This window comes from Amborella trichopoda, chromosome 2 (genome assembly GCF_054954075.1).
Source record: "Amborella trichopoda isolate Santa Cruz 75 chromosome 2, AtrichopodaSantaCruz75HAP2 v2.0, whole genome shotgun sequence".
NCBI classification, from domain to species: Eukaryota; Viridiplantae; Streptophyta; class Magnoliopsida; order Amborellales; family Amborellaceae; genus Amborella; species Amborella trichopoda.
Window position 1 is genome coordinate 61,665,885 of NC_142337.1, and position 10,345 is coordinate 61,676,229.

General features: G+C 30.6%; 1 long non-coding RNA gene across 2 annotated transcripts; it reads right to left on the bottom strand.

The window, feature by feature from the left end:
- Positions 1-6,346: 6,346 nt before the first annotated feature.
- On the bottom strand, positions 6,347-9,658 carry LOC110008191 (uncharacterized). Of its 2 annotated transcripts, none has more exons than XR_002282803.2 (2): positions 9,547-9,658; positions 6,347-6,888 (listed from the first exon to the last, which is right to left on the bottom strand). It is a non-coding gene; the product is annotated as an uncharacterized LOC110008191 (long non-coding RNA). The 2 variants fall into 2 exon arrangements; XR_002282804.2 differs by having other exon boundaries at positions 6,347-6,897; positions 9,547-9,647.
- Between the last annotated feature and the right edge of the window lie 687 nt (positions 9,659-10,345).

The window sequence follows — 10,345 nt, forward strand, 5'->3', positions numbered from 1 at the left end:
TGAGGTGCATCCGTAGCTCTACATTGCAAGGTTGCAACCTTATATAATTTTTTTTTTATACAAAAATATCCAAAATGTTCAAACACAACCATAATTTTTTTTTCAAACATAATCAAAACCATAAATCCAAAAGCATTTCCATGCATTTTAAAAATTCTCTAATCTGAAAGCATTTTCATGCATTTTGAAAAGTTTATGCACAATAAATCAATTCACCATTATATGAGTGTAATTTGCCAGCCCATAATTCCTCACTCTTATCCAAAAAAACAAAAAAAATTAGTCCATACCCTTATAATTAGTCTCCTCCAATGTTACAAGTTAAATGTCAAATCGATGGAACTCTCTTCCCATGCTTTAATTTCAAAGGGAAAATATTATAATTAATTCTCATTTAAGTTAAAATGAATGACGAATGCTAAAGTTTGAAATTGAAATTGAAATGACAATTGGAATAAAGCGTTGATATAAGGGCATCTATAAATGCCTCTTCACATTCAAAGCATGACCTAATCACACGAATAAAGCATAGAGCAGAAAAAGCATCTTCCTTTGCATTGACTAGTAAAAAATAAAATGACAAACACATGTTACTTTCTAATATTTATTTTAAAATATGCAATTTTATGACCATATTTTTAAAAATTCAAATTCTTTAAAACTATACGTGAAATTAAAATTAAAATTTACAATTAAAAAGAATTAATAAATCAATTTAACATTAAGATGTCTTCAATAGCTATAATATATTACTAATAAAATAATAACAAAGTAATGATATTTTTATGAATATTATAAAGAAAAAGTTTATGTAAAGTTGAGACCCTAAACAATCAAAATAAGGGGTGTCTAAAAAATTTTCTAGAAGAGGTTGTTTTGACATTGAAAAACCCTCAAATCGATCATCTCAACCTCGAGATCTAAAGATGTGAAACAAATAAATTTCAAGTCTAAGAAATACTACGTTTTGTAATGCATCATCTGGGTCGTCAATTTTCACTATTTTTCTCGATCTACATTATTTTTGAAGCTTTAAATTATTTGATCGATCTACATTATTTTTGAAGCTTTAAATTTTATAATCAAATATGAAAATGAAATTTCTAACCATTGCAAAAATTTTTCCTAGTGAAAACTCATATTTTGATACTATTTAGAGGTGTGCCTTCTTTTGATTGTTTAGGGCCTTAACCTTATACAAACCTCACCCATAATATAATTATATGTTTGCAATTATAAATTTTTCAATATATATTTATTTTATTAAAATTTTATTTATATTAATGTAAAAATTCATATATGGGAAATGTTTCTATACTTCCCCTACAGCAAAGAAGATCTATGCTTCCCCTACCATCCAGCCGTTCAATTTTGATCAAGAGAGCCACTCACCATTTGATCTTCGATCCGACGTATCAAAGTATTTTATTTTTATTTTTTTATACAAATTGTATGAATATGAAATTTAGTACGTGTCATCTTCTCATTGAGACACACTTATAAAAAATATTAAAAATAATTTTTCGATAAAATATAATGACCAAAATACCCTTGAAACTTTTAAGGGTGTTTTAGTCATTTTATTTTATTGAAAATATTTTTTGTTTATATTTTTATCTAGTACGAGTTTAATAGAGAATTAGAAGTCCAAAATTTGGTGTCAAAATAGTTTATAGAAAAAACATTAAAATAAAATAGTGTAGTGATGTAACATTGTGATTGGGGCAATCTTAGCCCTCCATTCAGAATGGATGGTTGGATAAAAGGAAGTATATAAGTTTTATGCTGCAGGATAAAAGTTTGCCCTTCATATATTATGATTAATAAGTATAGTTTAATTAATTATAATGATGATAATTAAATACAATATCAAAAAATCAATAAAAATGAAATTATTTCCAAGAAAAAAAAATACTTGCTATGCCTAATACTTCAATTTGATTTGTATCTATGTTGATTTTGCCATCGTTTGAGTGGTTTTTTCTGCGCAAAACTGCCCGAGCCTAACCACCCATAAAAACCATGTTCTGGCTTTTATTTGGAGAAAAGCTAAGAATAGGTTCAAATAATTGATCCACATCCTAAAAACAATAATGCTTTCTAATAGGCTTGAATGGAATAAAGTGGCTCGATGATTTCCAATAATATAAATACAATTATATAAAATATATATAATTACTTTAATTATAAGATAATTTAAAGTATTCTAGCTAATTTTTTACTAAAATAATATTAGCGTCAACAATAATAATGCAATTGTAATATTATAAAATATTAAAACAATTGTACAAATATAATTAGAATTGTAATTAAATATTGTGGATATGTTTTACATGTAACACACTCTCCCAACTCCGATGTACTTATTTATGGGATGAAGTTTCTATAGGGCCTAGGCTTTGTCGAAACAAAATAAAGCATCACCACAAATTCTCACTGCAAAAGCACTTTCAATGACAGAAATTCTCATGATGGCTCCAAAATCAATTTCTAACACTGATGATAAAGTTTGAAATTTCAAAAATGGTATAGATCTTGCGGTTCGATGGACACTTATTTTTAGGGACGAAATAGATGGATTAGATAATTTGTTACAATATATATTATTTTTATAGCTTGAAATCCCAATTTCTTTTCACAACCATCATGTTCAAGCTAAGATGATCGGTGTAAATGTTTTTCGATGCTGGAATTGCAATTTGCAATGAGTCATGCGGTGAGGCTTACTCGAATGGCCCAGACTGAATCTGGGCCATTCTGTGATTGATCATACGCTCACGGATGTTTGATAGTTTTTGAATTTTCAATTTTTTTCTACAAATCCAAATCACTTGAAATTTTAGGTGTGTGTTCTTATCATCGAAGCGTACCTAAAAAAAATATAAAAAAATATTTCGCAAAAAACAATGACCATGCTCTCCAAAACTTTTAAGGGGTATTTTGATCAATTTATTTCATGTAATTTTTTTTTTTATATTTGTTTTGTAGATTCGCCTATTTTTGAAAAACACACGCTTAAAATTTCAAATGATTTGGATTTGTAGGAAAAAAATTAAAATTCAAACATTATCGGACATCCGTGATCGTCAGATCGGCTGAGATTCAATCTAGGCTGTGGGCTTTTATTGTAGCAGTGCACACCTAAACGCACATAATATATATATATATATATATATATATATATATATATATATAAACAATCTTGAGATTAGTCCACTAGCTCATATGAACATATGAACCCAACGGTTCAAATTGAATCTGGACCGATCTGACGATCACGACCTCATTCGTATTTTAATTTTAATTTTTTTGAATAATCTAAATATATTGAAATTTTAGGCGTGTATTCTTCTCATCAAGGTGCACCTAATAAAAATATTTTAAAAATAATTAACAAAAAATAAATTGACTAAAATACCCCCAAAATGTTTCAGAGGTATTTTGGTCAATTTATTTCTTTTAAATTATTTTTTTGATATTTTTATTAGATTCTCCTATTTTTTAAAGAATATACGCTTAAAATTTCAAGTTATTTGGATTTGTAAAAAAAAATTAAACTTAAAACATGAAATGATATCAGATTCAATTTGGGTTGCTGGGCTCTTATGAACACATATGTTAATATGAGCTAGTGGGCTAATCTCAACATTTTCATATATATATATATATATATATATATATATATATATGGAAAATACTACAAAATACCTATAGGAAAAAATGAATAGTGATTTTGCATACCCTCATCACCATCCAAACGTCATTACACAGTCATAGTTATCCAGTAGTGTTTCATTTATTTATTTTTTTACTAATCGAAATGATATGTTTGGAGCATGTGTACATCTTAGTGAGACGTACCTAATAGAAATATGAAAAAAATAATTCATAAAATATAAATTGACCAAAATACCTCCATAAATTTTTGAGGGTATTTTGGTCAATTTATATTTTACGAATTATTATTTTTTCATATTTTTATTAAGTACACGGCACAAAGATGTACACACGCTCCAAATTTCAAGTAATTTGGATCGGTAGAAAAAAAATGAAAAAATTGAAATACTATTAAACAATCGTGACTGAGCGATGAAGTTTGGATGGTGATGAAGGTAGGCGAAATCACTGTTCCTTTTTGCCTCTAGGTGTTTTGTAGTACCTTCATATATAATGAACAATGAGTTCGCCTACTTTCATCACCATCCAAACTTTATCGCATGGTCATGATTGTCCGATAGTATTTTTTTTTTATTTTCTTTCTACAAATCGGAATGTATATATATATATATATATATATATATATATATATATATATATATATATATGAAAAAGCTTCTGTCAACCCATGGAACAATGTAAGCTCAACGGCAGATTGAAATTGGACCAATCCAATTATCACAATTATATTTCGTAATTGAATTATAAATTTTTTTTTACGAATTTTTTTCTATATATATATATATATATGGTTACAACCTTAACTTAAAATATTGAATTACAGATGCATTCCAAAAATCTATTTGACAAGGTTGTTTTAATGTTGAAAAAACCTCTAATTGATCATCTCAATATCGAGATATATGAATATGAAAAAAAAAAAGATTTTGAATCCTAAAAATAATGCATCTTGCAATACATCATCTAGACCGTCCATTTTCTAGATTTTCATATGTTTATAGATGTACTAGATTTGAACCATATTTGGAGTTTAAAATTTTATAATTAGATATGAAAATAGATTTTGAAATAATCCTAAGAAGTTTTTTCACCAAAGTTACATGTAACGATAAAATTTGGAGGTGCGCTTTAATTGGATTGTTTAAGGTTGCAACCCTATAGAAGCCACAACCATATATATATATATATTTATATATATGATTCCCCTTATCCAACCGTCCATTCTGAATGGAGGGCTAAGATTGCCCCAATCACAGTGTCACATCTCTACAATATTTTGTTTTTAATTTTTTTCTACAAACTATTTTAACACCAAATTTTGTACATTCAATCCTCTATTAAACTCGTACTAGTAAAAAATATAAAAAAATATTTCCAATAAAATAAAATAACCAAAATACCCTTGAAAGTTTCAAGGGGTATTTTGGTCATCATATTTTATCAAAAAATTATTTTTAATGTTTTTTATAGGTGCGCCTCAATGAGAAAATGACACATAACAAATTTTATATTTATATAACTTTTATAAAAAAACTAAAAATAAAATACTTTGAAACATCGAATCTAAAATCAAACGGTAAGTAGCTCTCTTAATCAAAAGTGAAGAGCTGGATGGTAGGGGAAGCATAAATCTTCTATGCTGTAGGAGAAGTATAAAAACTTTTCCTTGATATATATATATATAGAAAAGTCTTCCATATAGGCGAAAATAAACAGTGATTTCGCCTATGCTCATTGCCGTCCAGAGTTTCATCGAACGATCATGATTGTTTAGTAGTATTTCAATTTTTTATTTTTTTTTATAAATCAGAATTATCTGAAATTTGGAACATGTGTACATCTTAGTAAGACATACCTAATAAAAATATGAAAAAAAATATTTCACAAAATATAAATTGATCAAAATACCCTTGAAAATTTTTAAAAGTATTTTGATCAATTTATATTTTACAAATTATTATTTTTATATTTTTATTAGATTCTCTTATTTTTGATGAATACAAGCTTCAAATTTCAGATCATTCTGATTTGTAGAAAAAAAAAAAGAAAAATGAAACGTTACCGGACAACTGTGACCGTGCGATGAACTTTAAATAACGATGAGCATAGGCAAAATCACTGTTCATTTTCACCTATAGACGTTGCGTAGTGCTTTCCTATATATATATATATATATATACATGTGTGTTCATTTTTTTTTGTGTACGGATGTATAACTGTGTGTGTATTTTTTATGTGCACAGATGTGTAATGTGTATGTGCGTACATGTATTCGGAGTCAAGTTGGGTCTAGGTTGGGTCGACCTAGACCTAGACCCAACCTGGATCCAGGTGGTTTGGACCTAGATCCGGACCAAGATTGGGTCTACGTGAACCGATTACCACCCCTAACTCTAACTTCACACCATGTGCAAGATGCAAAAAAAAAAGAGCCATGAGTTATGCCATGAGAAAAGTGCACATGAAAACATAGTCCCAGGTCAAAACTCAACTTTTATGTGGCAGCCCAAAAGGTCGGGGTGCTCACTTGGCACACCACTGTTCACAGGCTGGTGCATCACCATACAAGGTTGCACTTCAAGAATCATAGGGACAACGGAAAATAACCATGTAATAACAACTTTTACTGGCTACTGATAGCCACTACATCACTACTCACAGGTTCAACTTTAGGAATAAAAAAACTGCTTAGCAATTAAATAAAAAGAATTTAAAAAAACACCTCTACTGCTCACCAATATTAATAAAAGAAAATAGCCACTCTTACGGCTATGAGCAAAAAAAGTGGATATTGTTCCAGGTATTTATATTGAATGCCAAATTTCATGATTTTCATACAATACAAGACTGGAATATGGCACTCGGTACATCCAAAGGAGCCCTAGTGAATACTAACTTCTTAGCCACCTACCCAGTGTTAATAACAATTCATAACCCCACTTCTATCTGCTTGGTTCTTTAATGAAAGGATTCGCAGCTATATGAGTTACGCTTTTGTTATCGCAAAACATGCTGATCAGAGATGATAAGGATGAGATCAGACAAAAGTGACTTTATCCAGGTGAACTTGCTTGCTGTTGAGGCCATAGCTCTGTACTAAGCTTCTGCACTCAATCTTGTGACAAAGGCTCCAACATACATGTTCCATCAATCATTGCCACCACGCATTCATCAGGATAAGACTGCATGCCCTTGCAAAGGTTTTTAGCTCTAAGGGAGCTAGACAAAATTATAATAGGTTGAAAAAGAGAAAAATACAAGAGTAATTACTATTATCAAGATGGAAGGCTTTCAATGTGTTGCATCACAAGCATCATCATGTGCAAGTAAAGTTAAAGAACAAGACCTAGATAAATGATTAACACGCCTGTATATATAAAACATTGACAATCCGTCTGATTCAGATATGTAGATGCAGTATTAGATAATGAGAAAATCAGTGACAAAAAATGACATTTGGGAACTGGTAGAAATCCACGAAGAAGAAAACAACCAATGGGATGTAAATACCCATATAAATAAAATGGATATTTTTATGACTAACTCCATGAAAAACTCCTTTCAGGAAGAGAGCTTGTATGCCCATCCATCTCTTTTTGTGTGTGTGTGTGTGAGAGAGAGAGAGGAAACAGTTTCAAAGGCATACATAATCTTCTTCACATCAAAAGACAGACCAACAAATCTTTACATCTGGAACAGATAAAATGCAATGAACAAATCTTCGAATTCAAGAAAAACTAAGTGAACAAAGTGTATGCAAATTCAAGTATCGAAACCAGCACAATGGGACGAAATGAAAGCAACTGATTTAAGCTAGAAATTAAAACTTTAAGCTCAGGTTTGAGCCAGACAGAACCAAACCATTAACACAAACATGTGAAATAGGCCTCAGATTAGCATAAAGGCACATTCTTCCTTACCTTCTACAAGCCGGGTAGCAGAACTACCTCGGTGCGCAATTCCTGTAGAGGTTCATGCCTTCTGTTTGTCATCATAGGCAATAAGTTCATACATCTCGATGTCAAGATGATCAATTAGACGTTTTATCAACATTAAAAAGAACATTTTCCGATGTAGTTTTGAGGTGCATTTGTAATTCTACATTTTAAGGTTGCAATCTTATAAACTTTTTTCATAAAAATATCTTTTCTAAAAAACCATTAGCTACTTTTACTCCCCTAAATAATTTGTGACTTAATTCTTCCAACTTTAATTGATGGGTTAAAATAGATCATACATAAAAGAAATCAATTTATAAAATCACAAAGCTATATTTAAGGCAGAGAGAGAGAGAGAGAGAGAGAGAGAGATTCTATAGTAGATATTGCATGGACTAACGATAATAAAAAAGGGTGAGATTTGTATAAGGTGTCAACCTTAAACTATTGAAGTAAAATGTGCCTCAAAACTAAGCCTGCATTTCAAAACGTGCCTCAAAACCATGACAAAAAAGCAGTTTTGGTGCCACAAAGCCTTGCAATGACATGAAAATACATTGTTATCCCCAATTCTGAAATTTAAAGTTCTAGAAAAATGATGACGATCAGGCAGATCTATAAACACTTGGAAATGGACGGTCAAGATAATATGTTAGAAGATGAACTATTTTCGAACTAGAAATCCCCCCCACCTTTTTTTCTCATGTCTATGAATCTCGAGATCGAGATGATCGATTTGAGAGTTTTCCAGCATAGGAGTAACTTTCACTAGTGTTTTTAAATGCACCTTGCCCTTACAGTACAGGGTTGAGACCTTATATAACTTTTTTCCTAAAAAAAACTAAAAACTAGAAAAAAAAGAAGGGTGTGGTTTGTATAGGGCCGAGGCTCTAAACAATCAAAGTGAAGTGCACATTCAAATAGTGTCCAAATAGTATCGAGAAATGTGGTTTCAGTACTAGAAATCTTTGTGATAGCCTTAAAATATATTTTCATTTTTAATTATAAAATTTAAAGCCAAAAAAGTAGTACAGATCGAGCAGATCTGTGAAAACTTGAAAATCTTGAAAATTGACTGTCCAAAAAGCGGTAGATGGACTATTTCCAAAACTTGAAATCCATTTTTTTCTCATGTCTTGATGTCGAATCTTGATGGCGAGATGATCAATTTGAGGATATTTGGACATCAAAACAGATATTTGGGCATCAAAACAACCTCTTCCAGTGAAATTTTTGCGGTGGGAAATGTTTAAGGTGGGCTCTAATTTGATTGTTTAGGGCGTCGCTCTATATAAACTTTTTCCAAAAAAGAATACTAAAAAAAAATCAGTATCAGTCATGATAAAAACAAAGATACTCATTAGAGAATTTCTCGACAGAAAAAAACTAATGAAATTAAAAGGATTTCAATTTCCGTACCGAAGCAAAACCAACAAACGAACATCGTACACTACATCCAGCAGGAACTTGAATATTACAAATTTGGGAAAGAGTTACAGGGGAAAAAGATTAGGGTGAGGCTTAGGAACAGTTGCACCCATCAAAAAGCTCATCAACAGTTTTTCAAATTCGCAAGTTTTAATGTTTGTTGCCAAAAGAATACAAAAGGAACAAGCCCAAATCTTTCAAAATCCATAACCAATACCCCATTTTCAATACTAAAGCTGAACTGAAATACCAACACAATATATACGAGGCATATAAAAATTCTCCTCTGGAATTGGTACTCCATTAATATGGAATATTTTTTCAAACAATCCTTCAATTACTCGGAAAGCAGAGAGAGAGAGAGAAAAAAAATCTCATTTATACAGAGCACAAGCATGTTGAAATGAATGTAAGCCAACGGTCTGAATTCAAATTAAAGCACGTCAAGAGAACAGCAGGAAAATATTGAAGTGCATTGGTGATAAATTTTTGAGCTACTCACCTTATTGAAACTCAATGAAAGAAAAACCACCACGCCAGAGAGGAGAACCAAGATTTCTAGGGTTCTTGCTTCAGGGTTTCTAGGGTTTACTCTGGCCTGTGGACACTTAAGCTCCGTAGCGGATGATTTAAAAGTGGTCCTTACATGTTTCAGAAATATCCATAATATCCTCAGTTCATGTGAGCAATGATCAAGATTTCAAACTCCCAAGGAGCATACTGTTTATTTACTCGATAGGGTAAATTTCAGAATAGTACGTTTTTAGACCCAAAAATTTGAGGACTTATCCTATTTAACATAGCACCAAACTTTGGAAAAAATCAAACGAATGAAAAAACAATAGCCTCAAATTTAAATAACCTTTCTTGAAAAAATAATCATATGATAATTCTTAAGTTGATCTACAGATGCAGAGGTTTTCAACCAAAAGGAGGCCCTTGCAACATGTGCTAACAAGCTCTCACATATTACTCAATGAGAGTGTCGTATAAACACTCCAATAAGGACATGTCATTTCATGCCTACTTGAGGCTTTTAGCCTTTGGTCGTGCATAAATTTACTCTAAGCTCGCATCCGCATTTTATATACAATATATAAAAGGTGCGGTCTGTATAAATATGCAATCTAACTTGTAAAAGTAAAGTGACAATGTTCTACATTATCTATTTTAGTAAGATAGTATCAATTTGATATGTCTTTCAAGACAGTATTAAAAATGTGGTATATTTTTTTTAAAAATATGTCATCTATATGGTTCAAATAAAATGATGATATACTTGTATTTCTACAAATAAAATT